Source organism: Linepithema humile, chromosome 4 (assembly GCF_040581485.1).
Source record: "Linepithema humile isolate Giens D197 chromosome 4, Lhum_UNIL_v1.0, whole genome shotgun sequence".
In the NCBI taxonomy this organism is placed as follows: Eukaryota; Metazoa; Arthropoda; class Insecta; order Hymenoptera; family Formicidae; genus Linepithema; species Linepithema humile.
Window position 1 is genome coordinate 18516752 of NC_090131.1, and position 22780 is coordinate 18539531.

The window sequence follows — 22780 nt, forward strand, 5'->3', positions numbered from 1 at the left end:
GTATTTTATGCTCTCTCGATGTGTTGCCTTCCGAAAGCTGGATGGAGCAAGAGAGTGCGCGGGACCCGCGCGATCGGTTAGTTATTGCCGGATTCGACCTATAAATATAACGCGGCCGTTAACGCATTTATAAATTTCCAAGAGAGGCAAGAGAATCTGTGGAACCGTTTCATTGAGCTTTAATTAATGAACGCCATTACTACCTCGAGCCCTCGGCAATAATCGAGGGTCCTTTTATTATCAGCATGACTTTTTACGGCGCTAAAAATCAACGTGTCAGGTTAGAACATAATTCGCGGCGGCCCTGCGACTTGCTGTTCCGGCAAAAATTTTTACTTTATGCTCGCCTGCTGCCTCCCGAAGGTCTAAAGGTATTTATCGAAGATGCATGGCCCACGAGTGCATGTGGCCTACATAGTAGGGCAGTAGGTACCTACCGATATGGTTGGTATACGTTATCCTATGTATCCCCGTATCTACAATATGTAACTTACCCTCTCTTCTCCTCTTCTCTCCTTCTCGCTCTCTCGCTCTCACTCTCTCTCTCGCGTGCATGTATGCACATACTCGGATCACGGACACACGTACAGTTGACTCGCTGCGAATGCGCGTTCACGGGCATACCGTGGTGCATTATATACCGTGCTCGAGAAGTTCGGAGACTATAAAGAAAGATTCATGACGACGATCGGTCCATTATCAGGCTCGCGGACCAAGTTAGAGTTTTCGTTATGGTGACATTGTGAGGCTATTTTTCTTTTGGTAGTATCTCTCGAGAAAGAGCGGAGACATCTGTAATTACATATCTTTCCGCATGAAATAGAACGAGTACGAAAATAAACCTTCGATTATATTTAAAAATGTGAGAAGCACATTTATACGACACGATTCGACGAAAATTGATATTGCGACGTATAACAATGTTACGTATCGATTATTCTCGATATGTATTTAAAATATATATTGTTGGCGTCGAGAGGAGGGAAAATTATTTCTCTCGTCATAACCCATAATTAATTGATGCATAATTGACAGAAAATTCGTGTTCATTTGTTTCATTCTGTTTCGCCCGTAAAAGGCAGCGTTTGTACGTTGCGGCGATGTAATCGTCGGCATTCGATTGGTATCGCACATTTCTCGAAACAGTTTAACCTGTTTCTCCCGCCAAAGAAACGGATTCCGCAATACGAGCCTCAAACACCCGGTACACGATTTAGCCGAGCGCGAAGCGATAGCTCCAACATCGTAGACTGTGCAGGAAGGGCAAGGAAGGATGGGCCGATGTTTCACACTCCATCTCCTGCCACTCCTGGATCGTCTGTTCCTGCCTCTGGCGGCCAACCGGTGTTGGATTCTCGGTACTTGCTCCGCTCTTTTTATTTCCTTTAACCTTATTCCGCCTCTTCACCCCCGAAGCCGCGCCGCGCCACCGCGAAGGGGGAGAGGGGGAGAGATCATTTCCCGGCAAAATAATTTATATCCACTCACCGAATGCGCTGGCGAGGGAACTTATCGAGCGACCTTCGAACGGTTATCCAGGGGAGCCGCACGATGCCGACGAAGGGCCTGGAACGAACATTCGTAATGCGCCAAAGGCTTCGATCAGGATCTGTCCGAGTTATTGATGTGAAACGTGAATCACACTAAAAGGTTGCAAGAAGATGTTTTTCGAAAAATAATATTTTATGCATATTATTAATATAATAGTATGTTTATTGACACAGCTCTTAAATTGTATAATTGTGTAAAAAGAGTAAATTATTGAGAATAGTTTGTAGTATCTTCTCGATGTCGAGTGTGATTCGATGAGATACCGATGGGAAGTAAATTGCGCTCGCGTGTGAAAGTTTCGGTCCCTCCGCGTGCGCGCGCGGAGTGCAAACAAAAAGTTTTAAATCGTTCAAACGTGATCGCGGCGAAGAAGTACAGCAGCGAGGAGCAGATCTTCCTTGAGAGTTCCAGGTGTCCTTAGGACAGGGGGTGAAAGTGGAAAAGCGTAAACGTGCAAAAGAGTTACGTGTCACGAATGACACCTGCGGAATTTCCTGCGGTTTGACTTCTGCAGATTAATAAGAAACGGAGTCATTTCGGAAAGAAACATAATAGTAGCTATCTAACACGCACTAATAAGACACCGTATTCTCGTCGTAATCGCGCGAAATGGCGCACGAAAGCAAATTGGATAATTGAAAAAGCATTCGGTTCATAACTTTATGAAAACTTTATTCATTCGTGACCGGCAAATGCGGCAACTCGTGACTTCTATCAGGGAAGAGTTTATTGGGAACCAAGTTTTTCTCGAAATCGGGTCGGGGGCAAATTGAGTCGAGAGAATGAACACGATGGAATATTGAGTGGGATTATCGGTGGAAGCAGTAGTCGACATTTTTTAATACGCTGACGGGTGCGCGAGGAGCACGCGCAAGAAAAGAAATATTTCGAAGAAAATTTAATCTTTCTCGTTGTGATACGTATATTACGATGCACCGTCTCGACGTGATATTTTCTTGCGGTCGGTCTTAGCGATCTTTCGAGCCGGTATACCGGAACGCAACGGCAAGTTGGTATAATTAAAATTAAAAAGTACAACGCGCTCGCTCTTTCGTTGGATCTCGCCTTCGCGCCCTCTCATTAACGACGCGAACAATGGAGCACGCTGCAGCCTGCAATAAACACTTCTGAAATTGGTTATTTTCCTAGACGCCTTGACGAAGGTAATTGTACGTCAACCGCAGAGATTACCATCGTTATGATTGCTCTTTGTTTTTGTACTTCTTGCCTTCCACCCTTTTCCTTATTCCTTCATCTTTTGTTTCCATCTTTGCGCGGTCTCTCGCGAAGGATAGGCGCGGAGAAATTGTTTCGGCAATTTCTCGCCATGTTTCGCGCTCCAAATATCAAAAGCGGCAACGATCGAAAAGACCGCGACCCTAATTAACTCGCACCAGTCTACTTTCAATTGACAAAATAGCGCTATATTCGACGCTGTATAGCTGCATTGCTTCGTGCAATGCAAGCTTAATGCGCTCGTGAATGTCTACCTTAATCCTTTGCACGAGACATTTTATTCAAGCGAACGTTTCATCTTGCCGTGTATTTACGATGCACTTGGATTAATTGCATCGAATATTTGAAATGCAACACGATGAATGCGATATCGTTGGATAGTTCGGACTGAATTGCAGGACAGGGATGAATAAATAAAAATTGTCATTGAACAATTGATATCGCTTCGTGAATGAATATAAGCGCTTTATAAAATATATTTATGGATAATATGTGGACTAAATCCTTAGTAGATGTAACTTCAGTTCGGCTTATGTATGTACGCTCGGTTTTTTCTGCTTTCTAATAATTTTTTTCACCCAACGAAATACTCCGGATTAACGGCATAAGAAACAAAAAAAAAATAATTATTGATAACTGAATGTTCTGTCAGAATTATCTGGAGCTTTATTTTATCTTGCAATTTTATTAAAAATTATTAATAATGGAAATGTTAAATAATAAATTATTATTATATGTTTAACATAATTCTCACTTTGCATGATTGCTTTAAAATTGTTATAACATGTTGCCGCTGTATGTATTTTTAAACGGCAATTACAGCGTAAAGCGGCTTTTCTCAAAATGTGCACAGCACAGTTCTCCATCACTGCTGTTTTTCCAAGGGGAAATTACCCGTTCATAATAGATGGCATTGGCCACTTAGAAATGCAGCTTGAAACGGACAAGCGTGTGTTTTTAGGTAGGCAGTCATCTCGTAGCCGACAGCCGTGCCGCAATAAAACGCTGTGCGGATGTCGTAAAAATTAGTGGGAATTATTCATGTACTCGTAACAGTAATAATGAGTCCTCCGCGAGTTAAAAGCGCGGCCGGTCGTGCTTTTACCAATGGCAATAATAATCCTTCTTCATGGATTATGATTCCCCTTCACCGCGACTGCCGTCAACAGCGATGGGTATTTTTACGTCGTACATGCCGCAATTAATTAGGAGACCGACGTAAAAATTCATCCGGTTTCCATTTGCAACATAGTACCGAATAGGAGTCTTTAGAATCATTTGCGGTCTCCTTCGAAAAGAACCGTAATTAATCCCACCTGTCGCACAGCGAACAGCGATACCGCTCGCGATTATCGAGCAAAAATGCGGCCGTCGAGCTTGCGACACGTAATATAGCGGCCGTGATTACCTTTTCTTCCCTTTATTGCGTTCTAATTGGAAAAGCGCACTTATAAGAGAGAAGTACAAGACTTGCGGAGAAGAATGTGATTGTGAAATTCCTCTGTGATCCGCCCGAGATTCGTTATGCCGTTGCAGGGTTAATGAATGAAGAGCATAACGACGCAACGGATATATCCATTGCATGATATTAAAATTCCGTCGTCATCTTTGTGCACCGGCGAGGCGTATTTGCGCACTTTTCTCGCTCCGAGAGTAAGATGAACGCGCCGACAATAATATATGCATTATCGGAGCGTTGGACACGGTTATCACGCGATACCGATTTCTCATTCACCATCGAGCAACGCACCGCGCTGCGGCGCGCCGCGCCGCGCTGAGCCGACTCGCGCTTGCAACGGACGATAAATCGAGCTCGCGCGCTCGCGAGCCGAAGGACGCGCCGACGATTCATTAGCGGGCCACGTAAAAATCGGGAAGCTACCCTCGGCTCATTTGCAAAGCATCACGGCTTTCCCCGCAGCGGGCGCGCACGGCCGTCCTCCTCGCGGATCATTTGCCTCTCCCGTGTGCGAAGGATTTCTCGCTTTGACTTCGTCTTACGCGTCTCTCCTGCGCCGCGAGAGTAAGCGACGGTGGAAGAAGGAGCGCCTCGTGAAGCTTGGAATAAAACGACCGCGAGCGGCGAATGCGGGGAAGGGGCGTAGGTAGGGGGACTCATCAGTTAATGGAGGCCGCAATTAATAACGCCGGAGTCGTTTATCACTCCGATCCGCGACTTATCCTCGCGTACTTCGCAGCCGGCCAGGCGGGGGGTTTCTCTCTTCCTAACCTCCTGTCCCCGCTCGTTTCATCTCTCTTCTTGATCCTAAGATACAACGCTTCCCGAAGTGAGCCCTGAAGACGGCTGTCTGTACCACCGCGCGCGCTGGTAGCACCTTCGATACCTTCGAGGGAGTTTCCGTAATACATCCGGCAGATGCAATAATGAAGCGTCTCACGCTGTCGGATAAAGGTAGACGTTAGTCGCTAAGAAAAGGGGAAGAAAGAGATTGATAGAACTGAAACGGTAACGTGAGCGCGAAGCGACGATACGATGATCGAATGCAATTCGCTGGTTATCCAATTCCATGCGCGTGAGCGGAAAAGCGTGATCTGTGAAAGTGAAAATGTTTTTCTAGCGCAATTCTCTGCGAACTGCGGTATATATTCTATAACATCGATGGAAATAAACGTTAAATTGCGAAAGTATTTATTCGCGCATCCGTCAATATTAATTCTCGTCGCCCGCGCGCGCGAGCGCTTTGTGTTTTTTTTGCTATCAAATATTTAATATATTCTACAGAATTTGTTATATAGTTATAACATTGTGCAGTTCCGTGCCTAGATAACTGCATAGCGAGATTTTAATCCACATACCGCTTCGGACATGTCAATTTGTACAGTATTTTTCATTCTTCACTTCCAAATATTAAATATTTTTTACTGATTTTGTTATATTATATTAAACTGCAATGCGACGGTGTCAAACGAGAGCGTATAAAATTGTCACTCAATGGGATTCTTTTCCAGTGTTTTGCACTATTTACTTTTAAATATTGAATATATTTCTATAAATTTTATTATGCCACATTGAACTATGTTATTTTGTAACACTGCTAAAGATTTAATATTACGAATCAATGGGCTTTTTGCTGTGCGTGCTTGTCATTATTTATTTTATAATATTTAATCTGCTACTCTGATTTTATTTTATCGTGCGCAAAACCGTACGATTCTCTCGACCGTTAGACAGAAAAATTTAATCATAAAATTTTAGTATATTTAAAGTAATCACTTTATTCGCTGACGTTAAAAAATGATTTCTGCATTACGTACACATTTTTACATTTCGCAATCAGTGAGGAGCATTGTCGCCGGTATTACAAGAGATATAGAAGCTCGTCTATACGGTGATCTTAGAAACATCTTCCCGAGGAATCTTTTGAGATGTTTCGTAATATCCGGATTGCCAGTGAAATGGACGGTTAAGAGCATCAAAACGGCTTGCTTTTCTGTAGAGTGCACTCGGCGGTATGAATCGTATCGGAAAGAGCGGGCGAGAGCGGAAAAGAGAGAAAAGTGTCAGTACGGAAAGAGACAAGAAATGTCAGACGGATTTAAGAGGCGAGGACGAGGAAGGGAATCGAGTTCTTCGCTAATTAAGTGATCGCATTGATTCGCAGCAGAACCAAGCACCACATTTGCATATCCCGATCGTTGTTTTGCACGCTATTTCATGTTCGATGCTCGAACGGCAGCCGGTTCGGACACGCGGTTCCACGAACGAGCCGAATTTGGCGGCTCGAAACGATCGCTCGTATCCGCCTACCTTGTAAGAGAAAGTATCATCCGTGTAGAAGCGAATCGCGCACGGCGAGACGCTGAGAAATCACCTCCGAGTTCTCGTCTGGCGTGCCAGGTTGCGCGTAGCACGTGGTGGCTTGTAAACCGATCATACAAATTAATGGTTATTACTCGAACATTACGTCGAGAGGTATATCGCGCTTTGGGAAGGGAAGCGGGCGGCGAAGGGGAGGATTACGATGTAGCCGAAGTCGGTCTTGTTGTTCCGAGGTCACCAGACGAGTTCGCAGATGCACCGGAGGGTGCAGCTGAGAGTGCATACGTGGGCAGCGGCGAATGCGCGTTACTGTAATGCACAACAGTGATATTGATTAACAGCCCCAAGTTTTCGGATGTACGAGCTGAGTGCTTTCGCATGATGAAGGGTGTTGTGTGTGGGTCGGTTGGTTTTGGCGAGGAGTACATTCGGTAATCCCGCATGTCGGCGTGCATTGCACTTCCAGTATACATTTCTTCGACGGTGGATTTGAGTGAAAACATATGTTACGCTCGCTAAATTACTACGAATGTTATGACGGAAATGATTTTATCTCTGAATTCAACATCAGCGAACAATTCATCTTAGCATTTCGAGAATGTCAGCATCATGCGTTTGCGTTTTACAGCTGGAATTTCTCAGTAATGAAATATCTCAATAGTTCAAATTGACGTAAGAAGGAAATTTTATTCAGTTATCAATATTGATAATATTTATAGTTTATTGTGTTTAGAAGATTGGAATAATACGATTTCAGAAAACTGCACGCGCGCATAAAAATGCTCTTTTGCTATACAAGCTTTTTACTCGATTAACTTGCTTGAAGACACTTTGCCACTATCGAAGAAAATGTAACGAAAGCTCTTCACAAGCCTGCTTGGTAGGATCTTCCAATTAAAGGATTAAAATAAATCTATACTTGCAACTGTCACGATAAGGATCGAACCGATCTCTAAACCGGTCGACTTAAGTTAAAGTTTGCTCGAGCGAGAATGGTGTCAAGAAATTTCAATTTATCCCTTTCAAATATAAAGCTGTCACCTTTATTCGCAACTTGTGATGTATTGTACTTTAGTATATAGTATATTTTTGTATATCGACGTTTATTAAACGAAAGCTCATTTCCATAGGAAATCGAATTGCTCTTACAACTTTTAATTTGAATTTTGCACGAAAAATTTTTCCGTCGCTTACAATTACATATATTTACAATAGAAATACTTATAATTTAGTCGCGCGTATGCATTTTATACGTGCGCCAAACTAACCGAACCGTGATTACAACTCAATTACCAATTAGTCACGTTACACGGTGCTTATCAAAGCGAAAAAAAAGCTAATAGTGATCGGTGGATCCTTTCCTCATTCCCTCCTTCGCTCTCTCGTTTGGTCTGTAAGCAGCAGACTTGCCCTTCTCGCCGGTTAACTTTTTACTCTCGCTCATTTCCTCTCTGCCGGCTTGTGGCATTTCGTTTTCACGCATCTCGATCCGCCTCTTTTTCCCTCGCTGGTCACTTTCCTCTCTGTCTTTTCTCACATATTGAGACATAAAATCGATGAGTTTTTACACCAGTTACTTAACTGGCTCTCCGAGCCTTCAAGACTAAAGGGAGTTTCGACGCTGGTGCAGCAGAAGCACGTATTTATACGTCCGTAAGGACGGTATCGGGAGCCTTCCTCTCGACGGCCCGCACGTCAGGAATCGGCAATCGCAAAGAGCGGCGAGCGGTTTCATCGGAGAACTGGTTCTTAGCGCAACGAGCGTTATCTACGTCCGCGTATGCGATTTACGATTCGCGTCTTGCCATTATTGACGAGGAAATACAGGCAAAAATACGCGTGAGAATGTTTGTCTTTAAATTCTTAGTTGAATTTCTTAGCTAGGGCTTCTTGTGAGTTCTATGTGTGTGCCTGATTATTTCAACATCAATGATGCGTATAATATAAAGCAAGAATTATAAACTGTAGATTTAATTATTCCGTTGCATTTATTCGATTGATTTTTCGCTTTCTTACATTAGTTGCATTTAATATTTTAGCAATGTTAAAATTTTTTATATTATCGGGTATTAGAGAACGTTTAAAGGCAGGAACATTTACAATTCCGCTACGGAAGGGTACTTCGCTTTTCCTGCAAAGGTAGAAGAGCCCTCGACGAATTTTGTACAGGGGCTATTCGTTCTCGTTAAGGACCGAAAATCGAGTTTTTTTTTCTCTTCGACACGAGTGTCATTATTATCTCCTTCGTCGATAATGCCGAGAGACACTCGACAGTCGCTAATAACTGCACCTTCACCTCTCATGTTTATTCGCCCGTCTGCCGTTCCTTTCGTCTTGTTATCGAGTCCCACACATTTACGAAAGCATCTGTGCGAAGAGGCATTGACCGATTATTTTATTTTCATTTTGATATTAAAATGAAAAAAAAATTAGAGAATATCAAGAGAGAGAGAAACAAAATATAAACATTACAGCTATATTTTCACAGTTTACGTTATAATTTTGTGTATGCTTTTATCTTAAAAATAGAAAGAGTAAAAGGAAAACGGAAACAGAGAGTAAGCCAGGAAAGAGCAAAACAAAGAAATTGTACGAGTGGAGAAATGATAAAGGAAGTAGCTGGAAAGAGAGAAGGAAGGATCGGCTTTCATGTCAAGCGGCAGTAAATTTGCGCGATCGCGATGTAGAAGCGGCCGACTTCTTCTGCACCTCACCCTTAATCTGCACATCGGACTACCTAAATTGGCTTGAGCAAAGCTAATCTTGACGGCGTTATCAATTAGTCGCGTTGCAGATAGCACGCCGGGAGCTGTCGGCAAACATTTATCGTATTTTTCAACTTTCGGAAGTTGGTCCGACACTCCTTACGAAAGGCTTACGAGTGAAATTTTTATTTATATTGATTTTTCTTCACGACTGCAGGGATATTTCAGCGATGTATTAAATAAATTTCTTCCAGTGTTATAAACACATGGCTGAAAATAGAATAAAATTTTTTATTCTCATACTAATCACATTTGCGTCAGTGTGTCTAAATAGAAACATGACATTACTGGAAATAGTAATTTTCATACTGACACTCTTGCAATCAGCACGTTTAAATCATGCTCGCGATTTTCGCATGTTCATGCCGAGACTCATAATAATCAAATTTGAACTCGCGGACTCACGTATGCACTGTGGGTTTTATCAAGATGTGATTCAACGCTGGGTATTCATGCGAGAGTGATGGAGGCTCGGGAAGTCGTTACGTATACGAATGAAATCCGGTAATGTACTCCGATCTCGATAGTGACTCGTGTACATCGCTAAGGCCGGTTCGCTCCGCGACCGTATCTCTCGCACAGCACCGGGCGTATGGGATAAGATACTACCGAGGAACGAAACCAAAGAGCAGTGGTTAGCCTCGTTCAGTTAGTCCACGCGACGGCGGCGGAGGCGGCGCACAGTGCGAATGAACGCAGTAAATATATTCTTATCTATTCGCCCAAAAAGTTCAGCCGAGCCGCTAATTAAAGGTATAACCATTCCGCTGGCCCTGCCCTCCCGGTCGCCATGGAATTCTCAAGTTGTCGCGATATGGAGAAAGGACGGAGAGAAAGAGAAAGATAGAGAGGGAGAGGGAGAGAAAAAAGAAGTGCGAGAGCAGACCGGGGTCGGCGTGGCGCTTAAATCGGTCTTGGGATTTATTATGAGGCAACAAAATGCTCCCAGCGGCGTGTAACGTCGTCGCCATTCTTTTTCCGAGCGAGTTTTTGCCCCGGTCGGACTTTTTAAATTTCCAAACAGCGTCTTTTCCTCGCATAATTTGCGTCGCGCAGCCGGTACTGTTTCCCCGAGGCTGGCGCAATAACGCCGAACGCCTTGTATTAATTTCGGTGCGCGTAGCATTCAGCCGGCTCGCGTTACGTCCGGTATAAATGGTTATCGTCGTATTAATCGCTGTATTGCACGCAAAAAGGATTCAGCCGAGCCGAACACGAAATTAAAGCCGATGTCGATCCTGCGCTTGATAAAGCGATGATAAATTTTTCTTTGTGCTACCCACGAGAGATTCGTATCTTGTGAACATTTATAAGATAACGCTGGCTTGTCGACAGTCGCGTTACCAAGTCACGTTGCTAAATAAGATTTTGCACCGCGTATTAGATGTACGATTTATTACACTTGCTCCTTTTACTTGATGTTCATGACATATTTAGCGCGATGAGTAGGTTTGCGAACTGCGGAATTTCCAGATATTTAAGCAGATAGTCAGCATAAAAGGAATATCGTGTATTGTAGAAACTACAGATCTAACTGTAACAGTTTTGCGGCAAGTGTAGTCGTAACTCTATTCAAACTGCACTTGTGTACTGGGCCAGGTTAGAGAGAACAACCCTCAGAGACTTATCGTACTTGAAAACTGACACTAATTAACCCCGTGAGACTGTAGGCTGCGGTAGTTAAACTATCTGCCTTGGGTGGCAAATGAAAATTATGTCGCGCACGCGCGAAGTTTCCTATCACGTGTATGCATGCTCGGCTCTGTCAAAAATTAATTTACTGTTATCTTATCTACAAAGCAATTATGCAATCGATTGCGAGCCCTTCTGAGTGACTGCTGGCAGCAGCATGATAAATGGAATGTCGCCGAGAGATAAAGAAAAATAAAGATTTTGCACATATAGAATTAACAAATTTTTAACTACTAAAATTTTGAAGTATATCGAGTGAATCTTTATAGTATTAAAAATAAAGACAAGATTTTAATAAATAGTTCTTACAGCTATGTTTAGAAATTAGAAATATGTAACTTAATCATTCAAACATATTCCTGATGATTTGTTAAGTTTTTTTTAAATTAATTTTTTTAGAAATGCATAGCACGAATTAGAAAATTAATTGCAATTTACATGAGGGATTTAATGGTTATTACTTACCGCTCTGTTGTCATTTGTCATATATTTACGTTCACTTTTACAAATACGAATAATTCGTACAAAATTATGAGATGTGTAATAGTCGTTGAGTTGTAAGTAATTGGTTGTGAAAAGCTTTTCTTAAATCAATTCTTACTTCTTATTTTAAGACTAAAATATTCAGTATTGAAAATTAATGTACGGAAGGTGATGTTTATCTGAGAAGTTGTAAGAAAATGTAAATTTCAAAATTGATCGAAGAATTTACAAATGGAACTGAAAGGAGAAACCATAGTTTCGAGACTTCTATATATATATCTCTTTGGAATTGGAAGTGGCACGGGCTGAGTTGAGTGATCTACGAGCACTCGACACGCTCCGGGGCAACAAATGCGCTTCGCTACGATTTCACGGCGGGTGGTACGTCGCACTGGTGACAGCTTGCCTTTTCGTTTCCTCTTTACACGATCGCGGAACATCTATGAACGTTATCGTGTCCCGTTTCAGACATAGTTGCGATCTCATAAGCGATCAACATATCGGGTAGGATTATTGTTTGATTAATGATGTTATTTACGATTTGTCTCTTACTGGCATGTTTTTCTTTCCTTTTTTTCAGTGTAATCGCCAAATTTTGTTTTTATTTCAACATATGTCAAAGCATTTCTTTGAAAAATTATCATAAATTTTACAGAAGGAAGATATATGTATTTATGTACACCATCGCGCATAATGCATAAAATATTCTTGTTCGTGTACAGGAAGTGAAATTGCAATAAAAAGATTAATGACGCATAGAGATATTTCGAAGCATTTTTTACGTGGCTGGAATAAAAGTCTTCGAGGTCAGTGACATATCCGTGCCGTTGAACCGTCAGTGGTTTGAACGAATGCCACCGACCCGACGAATTCCGCTTTAATTGGCGAGATTCCGGCAATACCGGTATATCGTTTGAAATCTTTATGTCAGAATGCTTAATTGCGCGACCCGGCTTGCAGCGTGGTTCGTGCACCACGAAACTGCATTTTCCCTCTGGCGGATATATCTTTAGTACTATTCAGTTCTGCAGCAAAGGGAGCAGAAAGGGCGTTGGTTCTGGATCTGTAATCGCGTTGACAAATGGCGCCCCCGAAGCGATAAATTGTTCTCTAGTTTGTAGCTTCTAGCGTCGATTACACTATCGCAGTAATTATAGCGCAGCATGTATGGCGAGGAGAATCTCATTAAAAAGCTCGAGAATAGGAATTATCGATTAAGTGCGGACAATTGTTGCATTGAAAACATTGCTATTCATCTCATATTGATTTTATTCTTCTTTCATATAATATATTGAGATAAATTAATTTCCAAAACACTCTTTTGTAAAAATACGTAACAATAAAAAATGTAACATGCATTGTTTAGCATGCAGAAGAAAAAAAAGCAGCGGCAGACACAAATAAATTTTCTGTCCGGCGTTATCTTGATGAATATTTTTATTGGAGCGTATCGGAAATTTGTACATAATAACGCCATCAATATTTTATGTGGCAGAATAGAAAGTTTTTCCAATTTGTGCGAACAGAACTTGAAAAATATTTCAGTGTTGATATTGCCAGATCTCGTGCGCGGCGGAACTTAGCACGGTGAAACTCCTTCGTCAGGGAAGTAGCGTGATGCAATGTCGTAAGGTTAAGCACCGCCGAAGCTAACTATAACTGATGAACGTTCTTTTTTCTTGTGGGTGGTTCGCTTATTATTACACGTGGTTTTGGAAAATTGCCGGAATCTGGAAAATCTTTTCTAGATAAGGCGATTAAGAACGCGCGGTGTATGTACGGTTTGTTAACGTGTCACTATTGTATTGTAATGCGTATGATTAAGCATGTTTTTTCCAATGTATGTGCACGGCCTAAATAGTTTATTACGTATTCCCGAAGATGTTAGAAACGAGTTTACGTGACTCGATACTTTTGCTGGCCAACAACCTAATCGGTCGAGTCGTTTAACGAAATGAACGATGCAGGGAAACATCATAATTTCGATTGTCATTCACGTCGTTTAAGCGTATAACGCGGGGATAAATATTGTCGCATATACACGCACATATTTTTGCAGCGAAATGTTTAAAATAGAAGGTAGCTTTCCGCCATTTCTCCCATTCGCGGGCAATCCGCGTGATATTCGCGATGTAATTACTTCCTGCAAACGTGAAACCTCGAATGCCGCCCAATCTGCGTTTCGGCCGGTAGCACAGCCGTGAAGCCCGACGAAAACCCATTCGGAAAATTTATAATATAATAACGTAATTTCGCAACCCGCACACGGAACGTGACCGATCATTTATTGTCGGTCGAGGAGATCACCGCCGGCGCAATCGACGGACATTAATTTCCCGGCTTCGGTCGGTCGATGCGGTTCGCTTATTTTCAGCTTTGAGACGAGCTCTCGCTAATTCATTAAAGTATTTTACGAGGGCTCAGGCATAGGGCCGCGTACCTGAAATAAGCTGTCATTCTCAATTCACTTAGCTGCATCCGACCGCTGTATTCCAGCGCGATCTTTTACGTCTCCCGAATGGCATCTTCACACGCATGCGGTATGCAAATGCGCTATGACTATGTTGCATCTTTGGCGCCGCTTGTACACGCGCGTAAATACTACGCTACGTACTTTTCGCTCGTTTTATGCTCACTCCTGCATGCATCGCGCGCATGACTGCTTGTGCGCGTGTATAATATTCTTCTCTAGTCTCTCTGTGTAGTTGCGGTTTGCTCTCATTGCGCACTTGAAGCACGCCGCCGCGAGCGCACGTCCATGATACGCGCACTACACAACACTCGACAAACACTCGAATTACATTAGAAGAAGAGAAGAGAGAAAAGGAAGTCCATCGCAATAGGAAATTTGATGACTATCGCTAATTACATTCGCGTTTAAAAATTTGCATAAAAATTCTCGTTTGTAGGAGAAAATTACGAGGTCTATTTATTCAAAAGTTATCACGACCATCGCGTGTTTCTCAAATGGTTCCCTTTCTTTACCTACTTACGTAGTATCTATTGTTAAAAGGAAATTGGTCAGGGACGCTCTGTAGAGGCGCGTGATGTCGTTAACCAAGTATTACCCTCGCGTGTGCACTTCTCTCCAACGTTTAAGCTTGGCTGACGGCCATTGCGTTCCACGCGAAATGCACTCGCACTTATTTACGTTCTCGAGGTAACCTCTCGGTGTATCACTGACCTTGTAAGCGTCAATTCACCGGTTGCCGCCTCGCCGTGTCACCGCCGAGTTTTACGGCACCCGAGCGAAATTTACTTCCGGCTTCTCGTCGACTGATTTAATTACTCACCAACCGCGCCGGTCGTTTAATCATCCGCGATGTAACCGGCCGGCTCGAACGTGTCGAATGCATCCTGCGTCGGAAGTCCTCCGTCGACTTCTCTCGTCTCTCAGGACGGAGAGCTATTAATCTCCGTAGCGCCGCGGATGAGCTCGAGGAAGCTTGAGCTACTTCCGAGAAGCAACTCTTGGAGGAACTCGGAGCTACCTCGACGATCGCAAAACGTTATCGCGAAAGGTGTTGCGAGATTGCTGCAGCAGCAACGGCAGGTGCTGCAAACGCAGCAGACCCTGTGAGGGTGACAACATTCTCGAATGACTTCAGGCGTGCAACCGCACTGTCCGCTTCATTAACCGGCGTGTCTTTACTTTGGTCGATGTCTGAATATTGATGAAAAACGAGAGTGCCACGCGCTTGCTGAATCAACTACATTGTTTCTTACATGACTTGCTAAGCAGAGAAAAAAAGATGAACATGTCTACAGTTGATATCGCCGCAAAATAAGATATTATCAATGTAACGGACAATCGAATTTTTAATAAACGTACAGAGTAAAATATATATATATATATATATATTGCTGGATAGCGGCAAGCTCTCCCCCCCCCCCGTGAATAATTCGATTTATTTCGCGCGAGTTTGGCAACGGACGGGAATAATATTTATTCGAAAAATATTTTTTTCCCAAGTCACGCGAGATCATCTGGCAAAATGTTCATTTAGTTTATATAATGCTAAAGCAAACACGCTGTGTTAGATACATAGCGCTTGTGCGAAATATACTGCGTTCAATGTAAAATAGAATAAACACAGCATTGTTGGTTTTCGTTTCGCGTTTCGATGGTCGAGCTAAAATATCTCGCAGCTGTTCTTTTATCTCGAACGATCGGATATATGTCGTAAGATAAAACGCAATTATTCGCTTCATAGGCGGAATAGAATCGTCGATTGACATTCTCGGTTTTCTTTTAATCCAGCGAGATAATCTCGAATGACTCGGAGTCACAGAAACGGCGTCGTCATTGCCATCGTAACTCTATTAACGTCACGCTAAGCGAGATATAGTAGAGTCTGAAAAACACGTGTTCCGCTTAGTTCGTCGTGGTGCGCGTGCGCGAGCTGCGACCACAGAAAGAGAGATCGAGGAGCCGGCGAGGGGAGCGAGATAGGTTCGAGGGTTGGAGCCGTGGGGTAAGAAATGCGGAAAGAAAGCGTGGACACGGTCGACGGTGGTCAGCGAACGGGGTAGACCCACGACTATTAGTCACCTGCCCTCCTCTCCTCCGACTCTCTCGCTTCCGGTTTCCGCTGCAATCACTACGTAACTCACCCCTTCTTCCCCGTCTGCACGTTTCCCGACCGTCTCCTCGCGCCCCTCTTCCCCACGGGAGCCGATATAGCACCCCGCCCTTATCTCGTCGCGCTGCCGATCGGTCTTACGCGAGGGATGGTTCGATTACTCTTGCACGACGCTTACTATCTTATTCTCGAGCCGTTTCTCTTTTTACCGCCTCGTCATTTCTTATAGAAACGGCCCATCGATCCCACCCACGGTTACGTCCTCTTCTTGCTCGGCGTGCTATCGCTGCCACGTATATCTTCTCTAATGCCGGGTGATAATACGATTGGCCAAGTGTGCCAGAGATATCGCGCCGCCATCGTTGCTAAATTATTAGTAATACCTGTATGCATACACGTGTAACGCCGCGATAAAGTATGAGGTATTGCGCTGACGTAATTCGCTGATGTTACAACCATGATTTTCGTATGAAATAGGATAGAATAACAATAATTTTCTTGGAACACTTACTGGAATAAACGAAAGAAAAGTTCTCGATTGTGCGGAAAATGAAAATGCGGGAGATGATTGCAAATAGGAGCAATTATGGCTTAAGTGGAGAATTATAATTTATATGATATACATAGGATGGAAATAATGACTGCTAATCATGATAATCGAATTTATTTTTGGCTTATGAAACCGGATACACGCCTCCATTAAAGTCCTTCGAAACTTTATTCTGCTCTCTTTGCCTCTCGTTCTCGAGCTGAGAAGACGTCGCGATGCGACGAGAGGAAACGCAATTGTGGCAATTTCTTCAACGTGCTCTCACATTACGCCATTATACAAAGTATCCTGAGCAGTACAGCGCGACTTAATTTTTCACCGCTCAGCGTGATGCCGACGAAAGACTCGTGGAAAGTTAAGATAGGGCAGATTCTCGACATATTTGCGCGATAACTCCCATTGCCGGATATGATGTTCTCGAAAGAGTGCTCGCTCTGGCCATGCCGCGCGACATGGTTTTCTTAATGCAGAGCAAAAGTTTGTTTCTATCCGTCTGAAATCCTGCGAATTGCAAAGAAGAGTGCTGCACGCACTTTCGAGTTTGCGGATGCTTCGACTGCTTATTCTTTTTTGCGGGGAAAAGTAAAAACTTGCTGAAAAGGAAAGTGATGATTATGATAGACGATTTCCCCTGCGGAAGGAAGTTTATTCAGAAAGTGATAATGGAAGAAGACGGTTAACTTTAGATTTAACTTTAACTTTAGAGTTCCTGCGATGGATATATTTTCTTGCTGGTACACGATGCGATTATTGCAGTCTTAAAGCGTCATTCCTTTCGTTTGTGTGTTAGAATAATTTAGCGTTGAATTTTGCGCCAAGTTAAATATACTTTGCTGTGTGCCTCGGGTATATGTATACACCATAACCGATAGCCAAAGCAATATTATTCTCGTTATTGTTGTATGTAATCTGTACATACACACACACACACGCAAACACACACACACACACACACACACAATAACACATACCATCTAGTCTTTTGAAGACAAAGCAGATAAATTAAATTAATAAATATACTATTTTACGGATCAATAGTTTCATAAAGCAAGTTGATGTTCACATAAACTTAAATATAAATTTTATAATATAGTTTTAAAAAAATTAAATCAAACAATCATAAAAATAATTTTATACTTTAATAAATATCTAAAAGCAGATTCCGTTGTCAGCAAAAAAACTGCGAGTACTTTGTACTTACGGTAACGGTACGCGGATATTCCGCCGACTTTCAATGTTCCGCATATCGGCGTATGCATACATCTGCTCGCGTAGCAGCCCCTTCTTCGTTCTGCGACTTGTCCGCTTTCTTTAAAACCCGGCACGGAAAGAAGGACGAAATTTTCTATTTGCCTAGAAATGCGGAATACTATCTACGCCGTCGACGGCTCAGCATACACGTAGGTGCAGATGCAGCCGTGTGGTCGCAAGTGTCGCCCGAGGGACAACACGTGTGCAACCTGGGCTTCTCTCTATGCTTATACCCGTCCTACTAGACTGTGTTCGGTTGAGCGATGAAACTATGTCGTCGTCCGCGACTTTGTCACATGGAATTTTCTTTGTTTTTCTTTTTTTAAGTTGCGTCTTTTTGCGGAAGTCGTAGTAAAATACACGACATTTTCAAGAGTGAAATATACGGGGTTTCTCAAGATCGTCAACATTTTCAATTCTTTAATAAATCTACTCTAATTCTGTTATATACATAAATGATAAAATAATTATAATTCTATTATAAAATAAGATTTTTATAATATTTCAAGTGTCTATTGCAGTATTATGATGGTGAAAATCTCTTTAGTTTCTACGAAAACGTTTAAGAATAATGGGTTAAAGATAGTCTATCTATAGCAGCGTACCACTTATTGTATAAATCCATTATAACAATCGTCTAAAGTGACCAAGAACATCCGCCATTCTATTGATTGTTTCGCCTTAGTCAGCACTTGTAATCGTCGGCGAGATGACACAATTCCTGTCGAAGTCGCATTACGTCTACTGTAGGTAATCGCCGACTTGTCTACCGTCAAAGGGCGGTGGCGCGTTTAATGGGATCCGCTAAGGACAAGAGGACGGCTTTGCTTCCATTTTCCTCGATGTTAACAGTACGCATTATGGCTGTAATTGCGTTTCGATGGTTCGAAATGTCAATACGCTCGATACACTTCTCGTTCGACGACGCGTCTCCGCAATGGGAATTAATGCCGTTGTCGAGAAGCATCGCTAATACGCGTCTTGAACGAGGCTTGCCTCGCTCGCTTCTCTTTTCCTCTTGACGTCCCTTCTGATCATCCTCGCGTATCTTACGGAGCGCATCTGCGTGCATGCTACGTACTTCAGGGGTACTTCAGGTTACGAGAGCGCTGCAATTGCACGGTATGACGGCACGAGTATGCGAAGATCCTCGTTAGTACGGCGAGCAATGTCTAGTTTACGTAGCAAAATATGAAAAGCGAGACTAGCAAAATCAAGAAAACAGCTTGGTAAGCAGAGGAGCGCGGTTTGTCCTTTTCCGTGCCTCTCCATCTCTTTCTCTCTCATTCTCTCTCTCTCTCTCTCTCTCTCTCTCTCTCTCTCTCTCTCTGTGGTCTTAGCATTTGCGCCATATCGGTGCACGTGCATCAACGAAGCTACTTCCTTTTCGTCGTAAACCTGTACCCCGCTCTCTCATTTGCGCTTTAATCTAGTAATTAGCAGTTTCACTTAGGAGGTGGTAACAACTGTGATTAGCAACCTGGAGAAATTTCACACTAAGCGAAATTTTCCGCTACCATTGGCAAAATAATACATCTAATAGAATGGGTTTATGCAATATGCGCAATATTATATACGATTGGTTCGCAAGCCAATTAATTCGATTCTTACGATTAGCCGGTGAAATTAATTTCATTTAAATTTATGGTTGACCTATTTTGGAATGATGATAATTAGTGAGAATAATAGCTATTGAACTTCAGATTTACGCAGCAATACATTATTGAAGTACCTGAATTGCGCCGCGTCATTTAACTAACAGAATGACGCAAAAATGTTCAGAATTGGACGCGATCTTAATGTTCGCCGACGTCTAGGCTACTTTGTCGCAGAGTAAACTCTCTCTCTCTCTCTCTCTCTCTTTGCCCCGTAGCGCAGAACGAAACTAATGCCGCCATTTCCACTTTGTCCACTCGAGTTCTTACGCGCCTATTCTTCTCGAATGTCCGTCCCGTTCCTCTTTGAGCGAATCTAGCGGAAGAGACCGCATTTATCGTCTAGCGCGCACACACAACCGCCGCGAAACTGCGGAGCAAGATACGGGCGAGATGAATATACGACGTGCATTAGCGTAAAACGCTGACCACGTCGTCGTCGTCGTCATCGTCATCCTCCAGTAAGAGTCTCCGCGCTCAGTTGAACCTATAAAGAGCAGTGCGAGCCCTCGAGGTACCGTCGGCCGTCGTCCTCGATGACGACGACGACGACGACGACGACGTCGATGCAATGACAGTCGTTGTTCGATGGGTCAGAATAGAGACATTTCTTGCCGATGCCGTTCCACGGAGAATGAAAGGAGGTCGGAGGGAAACGTTTAGCCCCATTAATCACATTATCTGAGCGACGAGGTTTTGTCGTTTCACGTTCGGCGAGCACGATTCGCTCCGAGCTGACTCGCTCGGCTTCCTGCCCGCAGCGCGGTCTACTCTTAGAATCGCGACTGGGCGAAACGTATTCCGTTTCTTGCATCCGGCGACTGTATGCGGAAACCAGACATTGAACCGTTGTCAATTGCAATTAAAACTGTCGTTCATTGTTCATAAATAATTTATCACGCTAAAAATTTATTTGCAAGACAATTATAAATTTCCAGGATTACATATCTTTATACATACACATATATATATATAATTTTTTACATATATATTTGTATATTTATACATTTATTTATATATTTATACATGAATGGATATTGCTTTCGTAGCTTCTTGCGTTCATTGTTGTAGATCACACACGAAAATATTTATTACAATTTGCAGCAAAGGGCTTTTCAAGTGACATGTCTGTCAGCCAGATTAGAATCTACGCGCTTTTGCTTTGTGTATCTAAAACGGCCGCTATGTATAATAGAATGACGGGATGCGTTTGGCCGCAAGGACGAGGTGCATTCGTATTCATACGGAAGGTCGCACGAGGGTATACGTAAGTACCCGCGTAAGTTAGGGAGTTTGCAGAGGGCAGAGCCAGTAGCGGACCGTGGGCGCAGAAGAGAAGACAGAACTCGGTTTGATATATGGCTACAAGTTCTCCTCCGGGCGAGGAAGTGGGAACAGAATCCAGGCGCAATTCTCTCCTTCCCTGACCCCCCGGCTCGTCGTTCCCGTTTGCTTTCCCCTCGTTCGTCCACTTCCTCTGGTCACTGCTCGGGCGATCTCGAGAAACCTTGGACGCGAGTTAAGACGTATGAACACATTTGTACAGCATCCATCACACGCGCGGATGAAACATGGCATGAACGTTACGGGAGGTGCGATGAAAACGCGATGACAGAATGGAGGTAGTAGTATACCCCGTAAAGTCGTCCGCGGACTTATGTCTTGTGTCAAACTCGATGTGAGCGCCGAGGGAAAGCGATGTTCTCGGGACGGTATTCCGGCACTTTGATAGTTCGTCCGGGCGCAATTTCTCGCGAAAACGCGATAGCGCGCGACTCTAGCTTCAGCAATGGGTTGCAGTTGCGTTCGCGACGCGTTTTAAAATTACGATAATAAAAGGCACCTTTAATTAGCCAATTAATATGCATAGCGTGACGAACGGTCACATAATGAATAAATGTTTTAATTAACAGCAGTAAACAAATATTTAATAAATTTTAAATAACATCAATTAGTCAGTCGGTGAAATCATTTGTAGAGCTCATCGACGAAGCCTAATGGTTTGTCGCAAAATAAACTTCAATTTAATTCTTACGAATATTAGCGGTAATATTATATAGAATTGCACGAATGTGTGTCACTGTTGTTTAGCTTCGCCGACTATACACGTCGGATTTGCATGCATCGCTACGCTGGCACTTTATCTCGTCTCGGCAAGCGCTTAGGCTGCTCGGTCGCGCGAACACGCGCGAAGAAATCATATCGAGTCGCGCGCCACAAGGACAAGTTACACAGCGAGAAGTCGGCCGGGGAAACTAAACTCCGCGAAACTAAACTAATTTGCTGGAACTTTTATTAATATGCAACTTCGCCGGGGGATAAACAAACGCCGGAGATAACGTCTGCCCGCTCCGCGCAGGGCTGCCAGCGGCGGCGAGAGTCACCGGGGCGACCGGGTGTGTATAGCGGTTTATCCATTACACCAGTTTATCCAAGCTAGCGACATACCACCCATTGGAGCAACACAGTTGTCGTTGTCGTCGTCGTCGTCGTCGTTGCACGGTTTTCCGTTATGCAGAGGCGCTCGCTCTGTGTAGAGCGAACCACGTGCTCCGATAATAGTCGCGACTTACTTGTCAATATTAACTTACTGCAGCATTCACTATGTATCGATACGATCGTTTTATCGACACGCCGACCGATCCGATATTCTCCTTTTGATCGTGCAATTCGAACTTGAGCGAGATTGAGTGCCGGTGTCACTCGATGCGTTTAAGATTAAACGCGGTCGACGTTGGATGTTTAAAGGGAGATCGACTTCATCGATCTGCAGCGACGATCGCACCGACGTGATGCCTCCCAGCGTGATTCGTGATCACGGCTATTAAAATCGATTTCAATATCGAAATCTCCGTTGATATGATACGACCGCGCTGCACTTGCGGAGATTTATGATCGCACCGGGTTTTTTTGAGCGCGCGGAGTTAAACGATGGTTTGCATAAATCAATATTAATAATCGCTGATAGCCATAAATATATACCGTGCGCGAGAACGTAGCGAGAAAATTCACCTGAGGACTCTGGGACGTTGGAGTTTCGAGAAATTGATTTTTATGTCTGATTACACCGATCGCGCGTACACACTCATATATCAGTCTTATTCATTTGTAACTGTTCACTTATGACTTCGATTTTTCACACAGCTTCCGTACAATGCGGTGTCGTGATAGCAGTCGAGTTCTATCAAAGCGCGAGCAGATCATGATCTTGCACAGTCTGCTTACATAATTAA